The following is a 23,314-nucleotide window of genomic DNA, read 5'->3' on the forward strand; positions in this document are numbered from 1 at the left end:
TTCACCTGTTACTGTCGTTCAAAATAGTCACCAGCGTTGTGTAGAACCCGTTACCAGCGATGTGGAAGGCGTAGTATACCGCTAGCGGAGCGTGTTATGTTGACGGTGCGAATGGAGCGGCCTACTGCCTTCGAATCTCTGGAACAGTTATGAAGCGAATGCCGCGAAGTTGTTCCCTCATCTTCGGAATCAAATAAAAGTCACAAGGACTTACGTCCGTGGAGTATGGTGGATGGTACAGTACTTCCCAGTCCCATCGACCGAACAGAGCAGCCACAGATTGCGCTGTATGCGCCCGCACATTGTCGCGTGCAAAACGATGTGTGGGTTGCGCAGAAAGTGTCGCCGCTTCTTTCGCAAAACTGGTCGCAGGTGATTCTCCAAAAACGAACAGTAATACTGTGCATTGACGGTCTGCCGTGGAGGAACGTAATGCGTTAGGATAACACCATAACATTCGTACTCGAGAATCACCATGACTTTAGACCGCTCCATTCGCACCGTCAACAGAACAGGCTCTGGTAACGGTATAGTACGCCTTCCACATCGCTGGCAACGGTTTCTACACAATGCGAGTGACTACTTTAAAGGACAGTAACAAGTGCAAACATATAACTCTTTTGTATTGGTGGTGAATAAATAGTTGCCACTATTTAAGTTCCAACCCTCGTATTAAAGCTCTGAAATGCTGCATTGATAATGAATGATTACTAGCCGAAATCTAGATTTGCTTTAATAACGCCTGAAAGGAAAGAACGACTGATTGCTGTTCTCCATCATTTTGAAAGTCATAGCCGGCCGGTGTGGCCGAGCGGTTCTAAGAGCTTCAGTCTGGAACCGCGCGACCGCTACGGTCGCAGGTTCGAATCGTGCCTTGGGCATCGATGTGTGTGATGTCCTTAGGTTAGTTAGGTTTAAGTAGTTCTAAGTTCTAGGGGAATGATGACCTCAGATGTTAAGTCCCATAGAGCTCAGAGCCATTTGAACCATTTGAAAGTCATATCTCACTCATCGAATGCATTCTGCATTCCTAATGGAAGGTAACTTCATAAGGTCAAAATATTTGTCATCTGTGCGAATAAACGCCTTCCATTAGAGAAACCTCACAATATACGTATCTTCGATTATTGTTTGATTCACGTATATTCTTTTCAGAGAGAGAACAACTTGATGTCATTCCAAGGCATCTGGCGCCCAGCCCTAATCAGTACATAATTGGTAACTGCATAAAAGAACATGCATGATTATGGATACATTTATAGGAAGCACAGTTAAAATGCCTCATACCGTTGGGCCTAACTGCATCCAAACTACGCTACCTTAGTGACACACAGCCATAACACGCCCAAGAACTGCTTTCTGGCCAATGTTACAAGAGTTCCTTTTCAGTGTAATGTATTTAATACTTTATGACTGCAGACGTCATATATTTCGCCGTGCTCCTAATGTTAGTTTGCCAAGTACGTCACTGAAACTTTAGTTTTTATTTGATGGTAGGATCGGGGAGGCGGTGTCTGAAACACTATATTAATGTATGAAACCCTATATCCGATAAATTTTGGGTATACTATAAATCGCAGAAATCTAAGGGCTGTCAATTCGACTAAATACCTAGGAATTACAATTACGAGCAACTTAAATTGGAAAGACCACATAGATAATATTGTGGGGAAGGAGAAACAAAGGCTGCGCTTTGCTGGTTAGAAGATGCGGCAAACCCACTAAAGAGACAGCCTACATTACACTTGTCCGTCCTCTGCTGGAATACTGCTGCGCGGTGTGGGATCCTTCCCAGGTGGGATTGACGGAGGACATCGAAAAAGTGCAAAGAACATCAGCTCGTTTCGTGTTATCGCGCAATAGGGGTGAGAGTGTCACTCATATGATACACGAGTTGGGGTGGCATTCACTGAAACAAAGGCGGTTTTCTTTGCGCCGAGATCTATGTATGAAATTTCAATCACTAACTTTCTCTTCCGAATGCGAAAATATTTTGTTGACACCCACCTACGCATCGTAATAAAATAAGAGAAATCAGAGCTCAAAGGGAAAGATTTAGGTGTTCCTTTTTCCCACGCGCCATTCGAGAGTGGAATGGTAGAGAAGTAGTATGAAAATGGTTCGATGAACCCTCTGCCAGACACTTAAGTGTGAATTACAGAGTAACCACGTAGATCTAGATGTAGATATTTACAGTAATTTTTATTTTAATTCCTACTGCTTGGTGTTGGTGGATTAGGATCAAACCAGTACACGTAGTACTGCTCCCTTGCAACCCGATGCTGGCTATGTTTGCTGCTGTTTCTGATGACGCAATCTCACGATCGCTGTCGACGGGATGGCCTGCTACTACAGCTACCCAGTCTCAGTCGCCTCTCGGATCTTTTTCTTGACGATAAATGGATGTCTACCAGCAACACTATCCATTGATGACTGAATGCGTTGTCCGAATATTATGAGTCGCTCGCGTTCCGTTAGGTGTGTGGTTATAGATCGCTCGTCTCACCAATGTATACTATTATGCTTGGTTCAAAATGGTTCAAATGGCTCTGAGCACTATGGGACTCAACATCTGAGGTCATGAGTCACCTAGAACTTAGAACTACGTAAACCTATCTAACCCAAGGACATCACACACAGCCATGCCCGAGGCAGGATTCGAACCTGCAACCGTAGCGGTCACGCGGTACCAAACTGAAGCGCCTAGAACCACACGGACACACTGGCCGACATACTATTATGCTCCAACAACTGACTTCAGAGAGAACCTGCTAGCACAAAAAAAGCAGCGTATCGCGCGGCGATCTAACTTTCGAAAAAGGAAGGTACAGCAGACCCAGATCGAAAACTTGCGCCGAATTGACGAGAGGTGGTCTGGAACACCGACGGGTCCTAGTGTTATTCTTAGGCAGTTTCTGTGCTCGTTTATGCAAATTCTGGGCTTATACCTAATCTCTGTGTCAGAAAATACGACATACAAGCAGTTAAAATACGACAACGAACTTCGCACGATTCACAGACGGATGGCAAACATGACTTCCCTCCTTTAGTTTACTTGGCGACTGCGATGAAAAGAAAGGCATCCGGCCACAAAGTTATAAAAAAGTGAAAAATATGGGAAATCAGTGCATTCTTTATAGCAGCGTAAACTGTAGGAAAGACCTGACAACACATACTTCCGGCGAGTGTAACTTGTCCATTGCAACCTCCGTGAAGCCTAAGACGTTTTGATTTGCCGCTACTTCAGTACCCAGATCTTCACTAAAATGCTGCATCTACGGTAAGAGGGCGATGTGTTGTTGATCCATCTCCTTCTCTATTTGGTTTTCTTTATACGTAAGCTCCGTCCACACACCTAGCGGGACCATAATTATCGACCGACCGTCGTGTCATCTTCCAACAGCGGTGTCACTGGATCCGGTGTGAAGGAGCGTGGAATCAGTCTACAGCTCCCGCACCTGTTGTCAGTTTCTCTGCTGCTTGCTCAAGTAGCTACTCAGCTGACATCACTCGGCTGAGTGCACCTCATCCCAGTCCTTCCACCACCCCAAAAGCTCTAGCTATACCAGCAACCGTACCCGGGCCCTTCACCACTCAGCTACGGAGACAGACGTTGGTTTTGTTTCGTGTTGCGATAAGGCTACGTATTGTTCTTTTATAGCAGCTATTAGCTCTAAACATCTGCTTCAACCCTCGAAATACCAAGGGAGGGGTGCTTACTTTGTGCCCAACTTATCAACGTACTGTAATCTAGTCATTCACTTTATTATATTTTAAAATTTTGAAAAGAATATTTATTGTCTTTAGTGAATTCTTCTACCAGATTCCACAAACATTTTAAATTTTTTAATCCAGAGACTTAAGTCTTATTCGTTTACAATATGTCACTTCGCCAGTGAATGTCACTTACTGTTTTTTCAGGTTCAGGGCCTTACACACACAGCAAGATCTCTTTAAAACGCATCTTGTGACTAAAAGTCAACAACAATTAACGAAATTTGCGTTTTTAAATTTTTTTAGAGTGGGTATAAACTACCCCCTTCCCCCTTAGCAGTACGCATTATTGAAAGAGCGTTGATGTAGCTTTGAACATGCACAAATATATATTCATGTTCGGGACACTGATAAGTCACATCTGCACATCTTTAAAAAGTATGTTGTTAATCTAAGTCAACAACAGTTATCAAATTTTGCATTTTTTCCAAATTTCTTTTCCTTTTCCTTTTTAGGGTTGGCGTAATGTACCCCGTTCCCCCGTGCGATGCGCGTTATGGAAAATACGTTGGTACTGCTAGCGTTAAGTTGTGCGCCAGAGCTTTGATAAAATAACTGTTTTATAAATAACATCAAAAAGAAGTTCTTTTATTGCTACTAATTTCGACTACTTCGTTGTTACCTGAGTAAAAAAGCATTAAACGGTATACAATATATGTCTATTACTAGAAAATGCGTTATATATACACGGTATTTCAAGGTCTTTACAACAGACGCCTAGCGGTGACTGGATCATAGGCAAAACATATTGCTTACAGACGCTGCCACCTCTCAGGAGCATAATCAGTAATTACTGACATCTAAAGTCGCTGGGAAGCATCAGCGAACTTTTGTCTGTAACACAAGCTGTCCACCATGATATAGTCTATCCCCCATAGACGCAAAGACTTCGAAATACCCTGTCTTTGTGGAAGCAAATGTGCTGGATGTATGGCATAAGTTCATTCACATACGCACAAACTGGGGAATAACTTTCGTTGCAGACAAAATGTCCACCGGCGCTTTCCAGCGACGTTATGTGTCCTTTAATATTCGCCGGCCCTTGGATGACGACATTTCACAGAACTGGCGGGGTCTACTAACCATATTTGCTCCACTTCCTACCCCGTTAAATTAACAGGCCGATTTTCAACAAGAAAAAAAAGTCTTATTAATGAGTGTCTCCGAGCTCATAAAGATATTTTAGAAGCGAATAAGGAACCTTTATTTCACTCGGCCTATGCTCTTTCAAGTCGAGCAGACGACTAGATTATAGGCAAAACAAACTGCATACCAAGGCTGCACAGTGCCTACACCCTGCCACCTCTCAGGGGCAGAACCAATAAAGCGTTAGTGAACATTTCTCTCTGACAAAAGTCGTTCCCCATGGCGCGGTCTATCCCCCTAGACGCAAAGGCTTTGACACACCCTTTGTTTAATGTTGTGAAAGCAACTGGACTGGGTATATGGCATGATTTCATCCACACAAGTACAAAATATTACTTAAGCCACACTTGGTAATTTTAAACGCCCAGACACTTGCCGACGTAAGAGAATCATCTCACGTATTCTGTTGCGTTCTGTCAATTCCAGAATGCCATACTTGTATATTTACTGTGCCGTGCGTGCGAGAGGCATATCTGAAGAGAGACGATAACGTTTCATTCAATGACGCTGCAGGTGCATTACAGAAAGCAAGACAAGACCCAAGTTTTTTGTTGCTTTCACATCAGCAACAATGTACAGTGGAAGACACAACCGAAGGAACAAGTAGATCTTGGACTACATAGAAAATGGAATTCCCAGACATTGGCAGACTAAGCAATACTTAGGAATAGTTTTACAGTGGAAGATTCCTAATAACAACGTGTTTTTTAGTGTGGAAAGGAGAGCTATGAAGAACAGCAATGACAGTTATTAAAAAATATTACGATTGGTCATGAAGAATCTGAACTGGCTAAATTGGTGTAAGCACGTGTCCAGAGCAAATTTTTCAGAATGCTAGCAGATGGTGAACGCTATGCTGCTGAGCCTAATGTAAGACACTTTTGCTAAACAGTTGATGATGGATACTAAGCTAATCCAATAACCATCAGATGCAATCATTGCCAGTAGATGCCTGGCCCTCAGTAAAGGCAGCACTTGTGCTGTTAATTACCCATCTCCACCTGGTAACGACATGTACTATAGTGCTCCTGCAGTAGTTCGTCCGTGACGTCCTGTGTCCCTCAGATTAACTCCTAAGCCGTAAGTGCCGTGCCTCCCGCACAAGATACAGCCAGTGTAAAAGCACCACAGGCGCAAAGATGCGAGCAGTTGCCTGTGCCATAGAGACTCGCCACTAGCACGAGTTCCACCAGAGTCACGGGCGGCGCTGTCGATGAAGATGTCGACCTCGCCTCGGCCAATTGCCGGCAGAGTACAATCCGCCACGGCCGGACGACAATGGGGAGAAGCCTTCCCGGAAGACAGAAGAGCAGCTCTCGCACACTTGGTTATAGATCATCGTTCAGGGCTAACTTAGACAGGGAACGTCATGTAGTGAACTCCCAGAAGTGAACAGACAGTTATTCTAAATTGCATTTGCTATGTACTGTGAAGTTTACCTACGATTATTTGCGCTTAGCCAGTGAGGGCTTTATCGTGTTATATTATATGCGATGTTGCAGACTTCAGTATCCGATAAGTCACTAACATAAGTAAGACTTTTTAACCTAATTGTGTGGCTTTGATACTTATCTGTTGGGGTGTTGTAGAACTTTCGTTCTCCTATCTTGTTACCTGACCCTCGGGCATAGCTGTGTAATAGTGGCAGGAAGAAATTGTCTTAGCGGTGTACTGCACCATAAGCCGTTTGAAGAACTCACAGACTCGGCCTCCACAGCAATAACGACGAGGCCTTTACTAAATTGGCGATGAGGGTTTACAAAACTAAGAAAAGATACTGATACAATTAATATTATAGTGAGGGTAATACTGTTTTCTCTTTTTTAAGTTCAGTGTGCGAGAGTGACATAAATTGCTTCAAAATGGGTTTCGTAAATGGCCCTAGACTAGTGCTGAAAAATGGCAGCCTAATATGCGAAATGAAATAACTTCCAAAGTAACCATAATAAAAACACTAAAACTAACTTCATAAGAAACTATAGCACTTTTCCTCCAAGTTGTTCTGCTCCTGCACGACCGAAGTACCTTCTTCCTTCCACAGTACTGGAACTTGGAGATGTCAGTTGTTACATACTTTATTGAGTAGAATAATGACAATTTATTTCTCTTACAAGTACATCCAGTTATTATAATCCAGCATCGTATGGTATACAGGGTGTTACAAAAAGGTACGGCCAAACTTTCAGGAAACATTCCTCACACACAAAGAAAGAGAATATGTTATGTGGACATGTGTCCGGAAACGCTTACTTTCCATGTTAGAGCTCATTTTATTACTTCTCTTCAAATCACATTAATCATGGAATGGAAACACACAGCAACAGAACGTACCAGCGTGACTTCAAACACTTTGTTACAGGAAATGTTCAAAATGTCCTCCGTTAGCGAGGATACATGCATCCACCCTCCGTCGCATGGAATCCCTGATGCGCTAATGCAGCCCTGGAGAATGGCGTATTGTATCACAGCCGTCCACAATACGAGCACGAAGAGTCTCTATATTTGGTACCGGGGTTGCGTAGACAAGAGCTTTCAAATGCCCCCATAAATGAAAGTCAAGAGGGTTGAGGTCAGGAGAGCGTGGAGGCCATGGAATTGGTCCGCCTCTACCAATCACTCGGTCACCGAATCTGTTGTTGAGAAGCGTACGAACACTTCGACTGAAATGTGCAGGAGCTCCATCGCGCATGAACCACATGTTGTGTCGTACTTGTAAAGGCACATGTTCTAGCAGCACAGGTAGAGTATCCCGTATGAAATCATGATAACGTGCTCCACTGAGCGTAGGTGGAAGAACATGGGGCCCAATCAAGACTTCACCAACAATGCCTGCTTTAACGTTCACAGAAAATCTGTGTTGATGACGTGATTGCACAATTGCGTGCGGATTCTCGTCAGCCCACACACGTTGATTGTGAAAATTTACGATTTGATCACGTTGGAATGAAGCCTCATCCGTAAAGAGAACATTTGCACTGAAATGAGGATTGACACATTGTTGGATGAACCATTCGCAGAAGTGTACCCGTGGAGGCCAATCAGCTGCTGATAGTGCCTGCACACGCTGTACATGGTACGGAAACAACTGGTTCTCCCGTAGCACTCTCCATACAGTGACGTGGTCAACGTTACCTTGTACAACAGCAACTTCTCTGACGATGACATTAGGGTTATCGTCAACTGCACGAAGAATTGCCTCGCCCATTGCAGGTGTCCTCGTCGTTCTAGGTCTTCCCCAGTCGCGAGTCATAGGCTGGAATGTTCCGTGCTCCCTAAGACGCGGATCAATTGCTTCGAACGTCTTCCTGTCGGGACACCTTCGTTCTGGAAATCTGTCTCGATACAAACGTACCGCGCCACGGCTATTGCCCCGTGCTAATCCATACATCAAATGGGCACCTGCCAACTCCGCATTTGTAAACATTGCACTGACTGCAAAACCACGTTCGTGATGAACACTAACCTGTTGATGCTACGTACTGATGTGCTTGATGTTAGTACTATAGAGCAATGAGTCGCATGTCAACACAAGCACCGAAGTCAACATTACCTTCCTTCAATTGGGCTAACTAGCGGTGAATCGAGGAAGTACAGTACATACTGACGAAACTAAAATGAGCTCTACATGGAAATTAATCGTTTCTGGACGCATGTCCACATAACATGTTTTCTTTATTTGTGTGTGAGGAATGTTTCCTGAAAGTTTGGCCGTACCTTTTTGTAACACCCTGTACATAATAACCACATTCTAGATGATCAAAACTTGATGTGCTTGTGGTAGTATACTACATGGATTACTAATCTAAAGAGCCTTAAAGCCTAAGAGCTGTAGGAGCCCACCACATGCGGCCTCCTACGTGAATGTAGGTAAAACAAGTGGAGTTGCGGTGCTTGATTCCTATGGAGCGCTGCGATGCTGATGAAACATCACTCGGTCAACAATCATTTATTAGCAAGTGTTTTGCATTCACTCTGTCTCATTCCCAGTGCTGCCCGACAGCGATTTTCTGAGCCCACGTTTCACGAAGGCACAGAGTATCGCGTCAGCGCCCACTAGGAGTGTCCGGTAGCCGGTGCGTCGCTACAGTCCAGCGTTGTCGGAGCCTCAGCGCCCTCGTTGAGTGAGGCCCGGCTCGAGAAATCTGCCTGCACCTGATATGGGTTGTCGAGATGGTATGTAGGCCAACGACCCAATAGCGACGCAAAGGACAGCCCGGGAGGCGGTCCCAGCATACAGCCTATAAGGTGATAGTAGTACTGCGCGGTACATGCGTCACAGGCGCCCTCCTTCTAAGCCGAACAGCTCGCAGCTGCGCAGGTCGGTTCCTCCTTTGCGGAAGATCGGCCCGGCCCTCGTCTTTACTCAGTCACCGTTACGTCCGGCAGAAGTGGAGCTCGCAGAGTCGAACTTACCGTCATAGCAGTAACTCCAAGACTGCGGCGGCTGAAGACCATTCGTTGTATTCATCAGGGCATCTTGCAGGTAGCTAAGCTGATTTTCCGTCGACACCCACGATGCAGGTGCTGTGACCCAACGCTGAGGATGAGTAGGAGGAAGGCGAGGGTTTTATAGCAGTCGATTACGATTCCTTCCTCTCGTTTTCTGACACCCAAACCTCCAGATGTCAGACACTCTGGTCGGTACCAAACGATGTACACTACTGGTCATCAATATTGCTACACCACGAAGATGACGTGCTACAGACGCGAAATTTAACCCACAGGAAGAAGATGCTGTGATATACAAATGATAAGCTTTTCAGAGCATTCACACAAGGTTGGCGCCGATGGCGACACCTACAACGTTCTGACATGAGGAAAGTTTCCAACCGATTTCTCGTACACAAACAGCAGTTGACCGGCGTTGCCTGTTGAAACGTTGTTGTGATGCCTCGTGTAAGGAGGAGAAATGCGTACCATCACGTATCCGACTATGATAAAGGTCGGATTGTAGCCTATCGCGATTGCGGTTTATCGTATCGAGCATTGCTGCTCGTGTTCGTCGAGATCCAATGACTGTTAGCAGAATATGGAGTCGGTGGGTTCAGGAGGGTAATACGGAACGCCGTGCCGGATACCAGCGGCCACGTATCACAAGGAGTCGAGATGACAGGTATCCTATCCACAAGGGTGTAACTGATCGTGCAGCCACGTCTCGATCTCTGAGACAACAGATGGGAACGTTTGCAAGACAACAACCAATCGCACAAACAGTTCGACAACGTTTGCAGCAGCATGGACTATCAGCTCGGAGACCATGGCTGCGGTTACCCTCGACCCTGCATCACACACAGGAGCGCCTGCGATCGTATACTCAACGACGAAACTGGGTGTACGAATGGCAAAACGTCATTTTTTCGGATGAATCCAGGTTCTGTTTACAGCATCTTGACGGTCGCATCCGTGTTTGGCGACATCGCGGTGAACGCACGTTGGAAGCATGTATTCGTCATCGCCATACTGGCGCATCACCCGGCGTGATGGTATGGGGGGTGCCATTGGTTACACGTCTCGGTCACCTCGTGTTCGCATTGACGGCACTTTGAACAGTGGACGTTACATTTCAGATGTGTTACGACCCATGGTTCTACCGATCATTCGATCCCTGCGAAACCCTACATTTCAGCACGACCGCATGTTGCAGGTCCTGTACGGGCCTTTCTGGATACAGAAAATGTTCGACTGCCGCCCTGTCCAGCACATTCTCCAGATCTCTCACCAATTTAAAACGTCTGGTCAATGGTGGCCGAGCAACTGGCTCGTCACAATACGCCAGTCACTACTCTTGATGAACTGTGGTATCGCGTTGAAGCTGCATGGGCAGCTGTACCTGTACACGCCATCCAAGCTCTGTTTGACTCAATGCCCAGGCGTATCAAGGCCGTTATTACGGCCAGAGGTTGTTGTTCTGGGTACTGATTGTTGTGGCGTAACAAGCTAGCTACGCCACATTGAGAAGGGAGCCGAAAGGCACGCGTACACACACGCCGACTGGCGTCAAGTCTGGAACAGGATAACTATTGAATGGTAGCAAGAAAAGTACGTAGCTGCTTTATACTTAACTTTTAATCTTTGTTGGTTTACAACGTTCTTCTTGAGACATTTATACGATAACTCTCAAAGTAGGTAAGGCTAATGGCGCCTTGCTAGGTCGTAGCCATGGACTTAGCAGAAGGCTATTCTAATTGTCTCTCGGCAAATGAGAGGAAGGCTTCGTCCGTATTGTCGCTAGCAATGTCGTCCGTACAACTGGGGCGAGTGCTATATCGTATCTCGAGACCTGCCTTGTGGTGGCGCTCGGTCTGCGATCACACGGTGGCGACACGCGGGTCCGACATGTACTAAATGGACCGCGGCGATTTAAGCTACCACCTAGCAAGTGTGGTGTCTGGCGGTGACACCACACTGATTTCTCAGGATCGATGCACCCAAATAGCGTGAAAATGTAATCACATGTTAGTTCTAGTCTAATATATTTGTCCAGTGAATACCCGTTTATCATCTGTATTTCTTCTTGGTGTAGCAATTTAATGGCCAGTAGTGTATTATCACCCAAAACATCAATTTAGTTCGTGCTACACGCCGTCGTTCAGTAGAGCATACGTAAATGATACTTAAAAGTAACATCGGAATTACGGAGCACAGGAAAAGCGTATGTGAGGCGTAGTTTTGTAGGTCTCGCGTGGGTGTGTTGGTAGCAGGTGACAGCGTCGTACCATAGGTCCATTGTTGAAATCCAGCTATCACAGTCTGTTTCAGCTGTCTATGCGTGGAACTATTATATGGGACAACACTTTCCTGACATGTAAAAGGAATTTTTGGGGCCTGTAGCAATGTTCTTTTGGCAATCTGCTTTCGCTTCGTTAATATTGTATGTATTGTATTGTATGTTAAGCGGGGGCCTAGAAACGACGGAGAGGCTCCGTCCCCGCCGCAGCCGCAGTGGTCCACAATCCTACGACGACTACCGCAGTCCACTTCACCCCTCCGACGCGCCTCACCGAACTACTCTTCCAGGGTTATTGTGCGGTTCGGCTCCCGGTTCCCGGTGGACCCCCCCCCTCCCCCCCCCCCCCCCCCAGGGAACGTCTCACACCAGACGAGTGTAACCCCTAAGTTTGCGACGTACAGTAATCGTGGTGTACGCGTACGTGGAGAACTTTTTTGCGCGGCAATCGCCGACATAGCGTAACTGAAGCGGAATAAGGGGAACCAGCCAGCGTTCGCCGAGGCAGATGGACAACCGCCTAAAAACCGTCCACAGACTGGTCGTCTCACCGGACCTCGACACAGGTCCGTCGGGCCGATTCGTGCCGGGAACCATGCGCTCCTTCCCAATCCGGAAAGCCGTGTTCGCACGGCTAACCGGGTCGCTTCCTTAGCTGAAAGCAGCAAACATATAATTTGTGTAGTAGGTATGGTGTTACGTCGGACATGGGCGACAGAACAGACACCACTCGTGATGAAGCAGCTAATGCACTTGTAGTTTCACGGAATAAACATGAACAATCGGAACAGTAGAATAAAGAAACAATTGCATCACACCTGCGGAGGTATTAATAATCCCTTATAATAATTTCACGTATAATACAGTTAAAAAAATTGTAACCGTTAGGGTTCGTACGCAGGACCTTTGATACGATGGTCTAACGCTTTACCAACTTCCCCACAGAAGCTGCACACGCAAGGTTTGCACAGTTTGATTTTTCTGTGCTCCGTAGTTCTGGTGTCACTTTTAATTAATGTTTACTTCCTTTCTGCTGGACGGCAGCACATAGTAGGAGTTTTGATCAACATATAACGTTTGGTAAAGATCTGCATGTCTGTCATCTGAAGATTTGGGTGTGTGCCTATCAGCGCCCCTGGCTGGCCTAATGCTTAACTTCAGAGCTTCAGAGCACTCCTTTATGTAAGGACTGCAGCCTGAAAGGCGTTCTTGCGTCATCCATAGGTGGAGTTACCACATGTAGCCCCATCACTGCAGTGCATTGTTTTTGCTCTTCACTGTTCTCAACTTCGTAGTTGATGGCGTTCTCGCTCGCACACGATGAGGCAGTAAGCTCCCTGTTTCTTCAGTTCTCCCGAGTGTTGACATTGGTTACGCCACGTTGTATACCCGGCGGACATATCCCGCGTAGCTTTACCCCACCTGGCTCCAACTAAATTTTATTCTTACACTTAATCACTATTCTGCTGTGCAATAGAGCTTCCAGTCCACAGTAAATGGTCGAAAAATGAGAAAGAGAGCCGAGTGAAAACAAAATAGTAAGATAATAAATGTCCTTTACTGTCGACAGTAAAATAAATATACTTTCACTATTTGTTAGAAAAATATTTACGACTTCGATACATGTTCCATTCCAACGGAATCGTGCGTTATTTCAACAACTAGTTGTAGAAGTCAGGGACACCGAAATCACAACGAAGCACCTAAAGGAAAGCACACCCTAGACTAAAACTATTAACAGGTCTCATTGGTCCCATTCTTAAGTAAGGAAATATTTCCTGCAACTCTTCTCCTTTCACGTTCTGCCTTTTCCAACAAATGCTTTAACAACGTATTCACCATCTTGGTTTCCTTGTCTGACTACCTTTTCCCACCCGCATTCTATACTAGCCCACAAAATTTCCTCACAGATTGCTGAATCACGTTTGCCTATGACTTGTGAAGTAGCCACTGAGATGACTCTCTGTCTTCCTAAATCCCTGCTTTCTGCCGCACCAGTAGACACCATGTTATCTCTTAACAGTTCACTCGCTGTCTCCACCGCCCTTCCCTCCCTCTCTCTCTCTCTCTCTCTCTCTCTCTCTCTCTCTCTGAGTTTATGTTAGTCACCTTCGCCTCCCCAATCCGTGAAGTCAGCCTACCAGTCATAAAGTAGCCCGTCTGTCCATCACCAGATGAAGTCTTCTGCTTTACTACTAGAGCGTGCTAAAAAATAATCCTTCGAATTTATTATTTGTTCCCTACATCGATGCAGGCATTACATGTCGGTCGACTTTCGCGCTTCGCCGACGCAAGCTGCAGCACTCTGCCGCTAGAGCGCTTCTAATTGTAGCGTGCACCATGGCGGTATGTAACGTATCTATGTCGGTGCGTGGGAAAACGAGTTTCTAATCGCAGGAAAAGTGCCTCCAATTGACATTCATACAAAAAAGAAAGCCATATACAGTGATGACCGTATCGACATCACTAATGTGCGACGTTCGGTTTCCAAAACTCCTTCCAGACTTAACTTTGACAGTGATGAAGTGGTATCAGAAGACATCAGGTTGTGACTCCACCAACGGAGTCAAACAATCTGCAGCGAAGGTATCAACAGACTGGTCTCTCGTTGAGAGAAATGTTTTCTTCACCAGGGTGACTACCTTATGAAATAAATTTGAAGACATGAAGAATAAAGATACAAAATGTTATTAAAGTTCGTTTTATCTAAAAATAATGAATAGTTCACACATAAAAAATTTCGGAGCCAATACTTTTCAGCACATGACTTTCCGTCATCCATGTCACATATGTTGTTAGATGCTTCCGCATTTAAAAGACAAACCTTTGATCCTTAAAAATTCGGTATTTATTTTGCTCATCAAGAATAACTTTTTTCCGGTGGGTTGAGTGAAAAATATTTTTTAACATCATTGGGTAGTTCTTGTTGTGATTGTACGTTTTATGTATCCCCATGGATGTATGAGATGCGAGGTATAGGTTAATTTTTTTTATTGTAACCATGTACATTTTATTCACGAATGAACTTACTCTTTCCAAGAGCTATTCAAAAATATATCACACTGTACCATGTTTGTCAATAAAACGTAGATGTGCAAACGATAAAGAGTACACAGGCTGTTTACTGCTTGACTGTTCACGTTACGTAATGTTGTAGTAGAACTGCGGGCTTTGCTTAAGATTTACGTTCATGTAAACGTAAGTATTCCTCTTCCCCCCCCCCCCCCCCAAGCACCTCATTTGTTATTGTTTTAGCGTAAAATACTCTGCACACTAACGTAGTCTTGCATCAGAGTAACTTAGTAACTGCATGGCGGTATATACATTGTCAATACAGTTATTGTTGTTGAAAGGTATACGAAGTGCACGCATAACGATAAGTCTGAAATGCTGCTGATCTACGGAGTAAGTACGTTGACAGGAAATAATTTAGTAGCTTGCATTGTTATGTTCAGTACTGTTAGAGAACATTATGATTATTATGTTATTATCCCTCGGACCTCTAATCACTAGGATGGACATACAAAAGTATGCATTATTGGTCCATCAACAGTCGATGATGGCTCCGACAGGTAGAGCATGAACGTCCACTGAACGTTAATATTCAGTGCGGAATTATTGGAGGTATCTTTATTGTACCAGTGTTTGTAAGTGTCAACCAAAATGGCAGACTATATTCCCGATTTTTAAGACACACTCCTCCTGTTCTCTTAGACGCCATGCCTCTGAATCAGAAGATGGTCATGTGGTATCAGCGTGATGGATGCCCTGAATATAACGCATTACGAGCACTAATTCTGGACCGTAAATATTCTGGGAGGCGGATTGAACGTGGTGGGCCAGTTAGTTGGCCTGCCCGATCTCCGAAACTTATGCCGCTACACTTTTTTCTGTGGGGAGCGGTCAAGGATGCTGTCTACCAAAATGTTCCAATAACATCAGAGGACATACAGCAGCGTATTATTAATGCTTGTACAGCCATCACAGACGAAGAAATAGCGAGATATAGGGCGTCCTTCATCCACAGAGTGACCCTTTGTAAGAATGTCAATGATCACCATTTTGAGGATATGACGTAAACGCTCTGTTTTTGGAAATCGGAAATTTGTGGGAAGTTCCTATGGGACCAAACTGTTGAGGTTATCGGTCCCTAGGCTTACATATTACTTAATCTAGCTTAAACTAACTTACGCTAAGGACAACACACTTAACCCATGCCCCAGGGAGGACTCGAACCTCCAATATGGGGAACGGCGCGAACCGTGGCAAGGCGCCAGAGACCGCGCGGCGACCCCACGTGATCTCTGTTTTTCATACAGTGGTAGTGTCACAGTAAAAGTTACTACAAAGGGCCATGTTACTTCTGAATTGTCGTAAGTACTGTAATACGGTACCATACAACGGCAGGATCCAGTTACTAAACTCTTACAGTGCCAGTACAGTTGCATTCAAAATTTATTGGTAATTTGTAAAATTTTCAAACGCTCCTTGGAGAAGTTAAATGATTTAGTTAATGAAATACACTGAAGTGATATTCAAATTAGAGAAGTAATGTATTATTTATTGTTTCCATAGATACTAGTTTCGTGGATAAAATGGTACAGTGAGATACTCTTGGAGAGAGTGAGTGTATTCTTGAATAAAAATGAACATGTTTCCATTCAAGAAACTTAACTCCTACCCCCGTATCTCCTACATCTGTGGGAATACATGAAACGTATAGCCTCAGCAAGAACTACCCAATGATGTTAAAAATCATTGGTTGAAACTATTTTTCGTTTAACATATCGGAATAAACTTATTTTGGGTGAGCATGATAAATGGAACACCCTATATATACAGGGTGGTCCATTGATAGTGACCGGGCTAAATATCTCACGAAATAAGCGTCAAACGATAAAACTACAAAGAACGAATCTTGTCTAGCTTGAAGGGGGAAACCAGATGGCGTTATGGTTGGCCCGCTAGATGGCGCTGTGACTATTACAGCGCCATTTATCACAAAGCGAAAAAAAGTGGTCCAACTAAAACATCCATATTTCATTACGTACTACACGAATATGCAACAAAAATGGGGGGTTCTTTTTAAAAAACGTAGTTGATATCCGTTTTACCTATGGCAGCGCCATCTAGCGGGCCAACCATAGCGCCATCTGGGCCGGCCGCGGTGGTCTAGCGGTTCTGGCACTACAGTCCGGAACCGCGGGACTGCTACGGTCTCAGGTTCGAGTCCTGCCTCGGGCATGGGTGTGTGTGATGTCCTTAGGTTAGTTAGGTTTAAGTACACTCCTGGAAACTGAAATAAGAACACTGTGAATTCATTGTCCCAGGAAGGGAAAACTTTATTAACACATTCCTGGCGTCAGATACATCACATGATCACACTGGCAGAACCACAGGCACATAGACACAGGCAACAGAGCATGCACAATGTCGGCACTAGTACAGTGTATATCCACCTTTCGCAGCAATGCAGGCTGCTATTCTCCCATGGAGACGATCGTAGAGATGCTGGATGTAGTCCTGTGGAACGGCTTGCCATGCCATTTCCACCTGGCGCCTCAGTTGGACCAGCGTTCGTGCTGGACGTGCAGACCGCGTGAGACGACGCTTCATCCAGTCCCAAACATGCTCAATGGGGGACAGATCCGGAGATCTTGCTGGCCAGGGTAGTTGACTTACACCTTCTAGAGCACGTTGGGTCGCATGGGATACATGCGGACGTGCATTGTCCTGTTGGAACAGCAAGTTCCCTTGCCGGTCTAGGAATGGTAGAACGATGGGTTCGATGACGGTTTGGATGTACCGTGCACTATTCAGTGTCCCCTCGACGATCACCAGTGGTGTACGGCCAGTGTAGGAGATCGCTCCCCACACCATGATGCCGGGTGTTGGCCCTGTGTGCCTCGGTCGTATGCAGTCCTGATTGTGGCGCTCACCTGCACGGCGCCAAACACGCATACGACCATCATTGGCACCAAGGCAGAAGCGACTCTCATCGCTGAAGACGACACGTCTCCATTCGTCCCTCCATTCACGCCTGTCGCGACACCACTGGAGGCGGGCTGCACGATGTTGGGGCGTGAGCGGAAGACGGCCTAACGGTGTGCGGGACCGTAGCCCAGCTTCATGGAGACGGTTGCGAATGGTCCTCGCCGATACCCCAGGAGCAACAGCGTCCCTAATTTGCTGGGAAGTGGCGGTGCGGTCCCCTACGGTACTGCGTAGGATCCTACGGTCTTGGCGTGCATCCGTGCGTCGCTGCGGTCCGGTCCCAGGTCGACGGGCACGTGCACCTTCCGCCGACCACTGGCGACAACATCGATGTACTGTGGAGACGTCACGCCCCACGTGTTGAGCAATTCGGCGGTACGTCCACCCGGCCTCCCGCATGCCCACTATACGCCCTCGCTCAAAGTCCGTCAACTGCACATACGGTTCACGTCCACGCTGTCGCGGCATGCTACCAGTGTTAAAGACTGCGATGGAGCTCCGTATGCCACGGCAAACTGGCTGACACTGACGGCGGCGGTGCACAAATGCTGCGCAGCTAGCGCCATTCGACGGCCAACACCGCGGTTCCTGGTGTGTCCGCTGTGCCGTGCGTGTGATCATTGCTTGTACAGCCCTCTCGCAGTGTCCGGAGCAAGTATGGTGGGTCTGACACACCGGTGTCAATGTGTTCTTTTTTCCATTTCCAGGAGTGTAGTTCTAAGTTCTAGGGGACTTATGACCTAAGCTGTTGAGTCCCATAGTGCTCAGAGCCATTTGAACCATTTTTTTTGAAGCGCCATCTGGTTTCCCCCTTCAAGCTAGACGAATTTCGTTCTTTGTAGTATTTTCGTTTGATGCTTATTTCGTAAGATATTTGGCCCGGTCACTGTCTTCTAGAACGGTTATAGTTGAAAAGCGGCAGATAGGCCGTTTGCAGTACACTCTGGAACATGGACAAATGTAAAAAACTGGTAACTAATTTAAAACGTAAAGAAGTGAGTAACTTGCATGTCTCTCACTACGATCTGCCCAGGATGTCATACATTTTGAAATTCATCGGGAAAAAGTGAAAGATTAGTAAATCTCAACTGTTGTTTGAGCAGCTTTCGTATGTATATTTTAGATGTAATAACTTTTCCTGCAAAGGTATTTGTTACTGTACAATATTTTATACAGCACAGTTGACCAAAATCGAAGCGATTGTTATTTTTCGATGCACCGTCACACACGACAGTGCTCGATCAGCCACTTTGTATCCCATCTGTATCTGTTCGTATTCACTTCATCAGCGCCAGGCAGCGTTTGCAAACGGTGAAGCGTCAACAGAGAAAGTCTGAATCAAGCGGTGACGGCGTGGTAAAAGGTGGGGGAAATTGGATGACGAGCAGAACGGCGGCGAGACGGATCGTCTGCTGGTAAAAAACGCCGGCGAGACGCGGCCAGCGCAGGCGTGGTGGTGTTCCGGAGGCTGTTCTCCCGGCCTGCCGCAGCCCCCCGCTGCGCCACCGCGGAAGACTAATGGATCAGCCGTCACCTAGCGCCCGTCGGCGACGGCTCCATTAGGCGCCCTCCATTAATAACAATTAATCCCGGCTGACAATTTGTTCAGCGCGCCGCCACCAGCCCAATAAAGATGTCATTCTATATATCAGCGCGGCTGGAAGTGATTTTTGTTCCGGTGATAGCAATTGGTTTTATCTGACGCACACTGTAATAGCAGTGGGTCCTCGAGCTCACGCGTCCGTGCGGACTCGGTTGCTTTCTCTACGGCTGACCGGGAGCCGACAGGTAACAGCCCAGCCGGGGTCGGGCGGACGACTTCATCTGGCCGTACTGCCTTCTGGAATGAGGGCAACCAAGGGAGTTTAATGTCCTACCAACGTTGGAATATGAGCTTAGACGATGTGGTTGGGGAACGATATCGATCACTGAATTCTTCAAGTAAATGTTCAATAAAAATTTGTCCTTTTGCAGTCCAACAATTTATATGCAACAAAGAGCGCAGGTGACTAGTACGGTATTCGAGGGTGGTCGAGAAGGTTGTAGCCTAATAAATAAATAATGGCAGAAATTTTATAATAATTTATTTTTCAATATAATACCCGCGTACACTGATACACTTGCGGGAACGCTAAGATAACTTCTGCAAACCATTCAAATAAAAGGTCTTCGATTTCGTGTCTAACCAAGCGTTCACAGCATCAAATGGTTCAAATGGCTGTAAGCACTATGGTACTTAACATCTGAGGTCATCAGTCCCCTAGACTTAGAACTACTTAAACCTTACTTACCTAAGGACATCACACACATCCATACCCGAGGCAGGATTCGAACCTGCGACCGTAGCAGCAGTGCGGTTCCGAACTGAAGCGCCTAGAACCGCTCGGCCACAGCAGGCGGCGTTCACAGCATCAATCAGTGCGTTATCATTGTAAAATCGTTATCCTTTGAGGCCTTTTTTTTAAATTTTGGAAAAGAAAAAAGTCTGATAGAGCCAAATCTGGAGTATATGGTGGATGGTGTAAAAATTCGAACTCGCAGTCACGCAGAGTTTCCAGTGTTGCGAGGGCTTTGTTCGCCGGTGCATTGTCCTGAAGCAAAAGAACTCCGCGCACCAAATTCCCGCACCTTTTTTCTTTATCTCTTCTCTCAAATGGTGCAGGAGGGTGCAGTAGTATGCTGCGATGATAGATACGCACTTTTGCAAGCAATCCACCATAATTACCCCCTCTGCATCCCGGAAGACCAATGCCATCACCTCACCGGCTGATTTTCGCATCCGGAATTTTTTTTGGGGTAGGGGACGAAGGATGTTTCCATTGTTGTGACTGTCGTTTTGTTTGAGGATCAAAGTGGTGAACCCACGTCTCGTCCATTGCCACATACCTTGCAAGAAACCGTCTTCATCTGCTTCAAATTGGCGAACGATTTCTTCACAATACTGTACACGCTCTCGCCTCTGATCTGCATCCAAGTCTTTCGGTACCTACCGAGATGGAACATTCCGCATTCCCAAAATATCCACAACAATGTCATGAGCACGCCCATGGGAGATTCCAAATGTGGTTGTTCGACGATTCTGCAACATCGTATCGTGAATTGCAGTCTCTGTTTCATCAGTGGCAACAGTGACAAGTCTTCCGCTCCTTGGCGTATCTTCCACTCTCGTTCTTCCACTTTTGAAGTCGAACAACCAGTTTTTCACTGTTGCATAAGACGGAGCACTCGCATACCCACGAAGGGCCACAATAGAGGTAGGTGTTGTTGTTTATGCAAGACATTACGGTAACTATCTCGGGATAGAAACTTTTCGACCGCCCCTCGTATATAATAAGGGTAAAAGAACACATCCGCAAATTGCTGACCAATGCTCTTAACATTGATTTGCTACAGAGTCGTTGAACATATTCTCAGATCGAATATACGAGTTGTGTGAGAGAAGTAATGAGACTGGCAACACCACGAGCGATCTGGCAAATTTGTTTTGTTCTACTTGTGTAGACTAATGTGTTCAGCTCTACGTACAGCCGTCACATGATTTTTGAGAGCGACATCAGATTATGTTGTGTGTTACGAAAATGGAACAGCGAAACTTAGAGCAATGCTTTACCATCAAGTTTTGTGTTTAACTTAGTGTAGCGGCATCACTGTTTAGGATAGGGAATGTAAGTTTTGTGCAAAATTCGGAGCACGAGCTACAGCCAGGTGTGGGGCTGATTGCAGTAGGTTATGCATACCAGCGGTTGCGAAGGCAAATAGAGGCCACAGGGACGTGGAACTGCCAGAGATGGCACACACAGCAGTTTCCATGGCGCAAGTCACAGGCAGAAGAGGGCCACTGGCCAACCTGAGTGTTATGCGTACGTGACGCAAAGTGGCGCGTTAGCAAAATAGGGCCGCACAGCCGACTATAAATAAGTGCCGCTTTCTAACGAGATTGATTCAAGCATGGTAGCTCTCCTGGACGGCGGGACGTGTCACACTGCCGAGCTACACGCAGCAACAGATGGGGCGCTAGCATCCCAGTCCATGGCGGGTCGTTGGTTCGATCCTCTGAGGCCAACGCGGGGTCTGTAGCCAGCCAGGGCAGCCCACTCCTCGCCTCGCTACCGCAGGCAGTCGTCTCAGCTCCCGAGGCGAGTGTCACAGATTCGGACCCCGGATAGTGGCACCTGCAGCTCACACCGAGGGACGCTGAGTCGGCTGCTGGTGCAGCCATCCTGTCATCATCGAAACTCAGCGGGCCGGCCAAGGCCAGCACGACACAGCATTGTGTTGCACAGGCCGCTGGGTTGCTTCCTCAGCATTACGGGGCCAGTGACGCAGATCGAGTTGAATGGAGCACTGTAGTGGAGGCAAATAAATCATTTGAAAAGCTCTTGCCGAGTTTTAATACGGAACCTTGTAGCACCCATCCACTACATTTGGTGTCAATACGCCACATTTGGCGTCTGATACCTCTACATTTGGCATCAGAATAGCAAACAGTACGATGTCTGAGCCCACCACCTGCAGTACAGTCACAAGATGTGGTGAGTGCTCTCAAAATTGTTCTTTTGAGTGTTGGACGTTTTCCTTCTTTTTGGTTTGTATTTTCAGTATGAAGTGTCAAAATCCACATTTTAGGTGTTTTGCATGGGTGTCGTATATTTTGTTGTCAGAGTAAGTGTTGGTGTATTTTGGGCAGTAAGATTTTTTTTGGTGGCATTTTATTACTTTTTATTACTTTTATTACGTTTTCCTTCTTTTTGGTTTGTGTTTTCAGTATGAAGTGTCAAAATCCACATTTTAGATGTTTTGCATGGGTGTCGTATATTTTGTTGTCAGAGTAAGTGTTGGTGTATTTTGGGCAGTAAGATTTTTTTTTTGTGGCATTTTATTACTTTTGTATTGGTTTATGATGATACTAAGTATGACGATACGGAGCTATAGGAAGTCAGGCTATTCTAGTACTTAGTCCCAAAACAAAACGACTAACTGGGAACGAAAGCAACATAATGGCAGAGTCAAGGACGCAAGGTGTGTCGGAACCAGAAACAGTGCAGATTTTGTTGGAAAAGTACCACAATTGACAGCAAATACGCAGTTGAGAAATGAATTAACATCTAAAAGTGAGCGGGAGACCGCATCGGATCAGTCATTGTTGCATTGGGTGCAGGAGATTGATCCATCTGCTGCAACTTTGATTATTCAGTTTTCTGGCAAGGCATCTGAGGATGTGCGTTCGTTTGTGTAGGACTTGGAGACTTCAGCTGCGATGAATGGTTGGTCTGATGAGCAGTTGTTACATGCAGCCAAGACAGATTAACGGGTGAAGTGGAAGCATATGTAAGGCGTTCTGAGGCCTTAAGGAAGGCAGGACAGTTTAAACAGTTAAAGGAAGGGCTTTTACAAAGGTATAAGAAACAGAATAGCGCTCGGTACTTTAGGTGGAGGGTAAGTACAATGACAAAGAGACAGGGGGGGCGGTGGAGAAATTTACGGACAGGATAAGGGAAACTAATGAGTATACCTTGGAGTTGGGTCAGAGCGATGGAGCGAATAGTGTTCTGTTGCAGGAGGCCGAGCAAAGGGCACTTGATATATTTTTAAGAGGGTTACCGGCGCATATATCACGGAAAGTGCGTGAAGGGAATCCGAAAGATTTGTGTTCCTCCATTCAGCTGGCAATTC

The sequence above is a fragment of the Schistocerca americana genome, chromosome 5 (assembly GCF_021461395.2).
Source record: "Schistocerca americana isolate TAMUIC-IGC-003095 chromosome 5, iqSchAmer2.1, whole genome shotgun sequence".
NCBI lineage: Eukaryota > Metazoa > Arthropoda > Insecta > Orthoptera > Acrididae > Schistocerca > Schistocerca americana.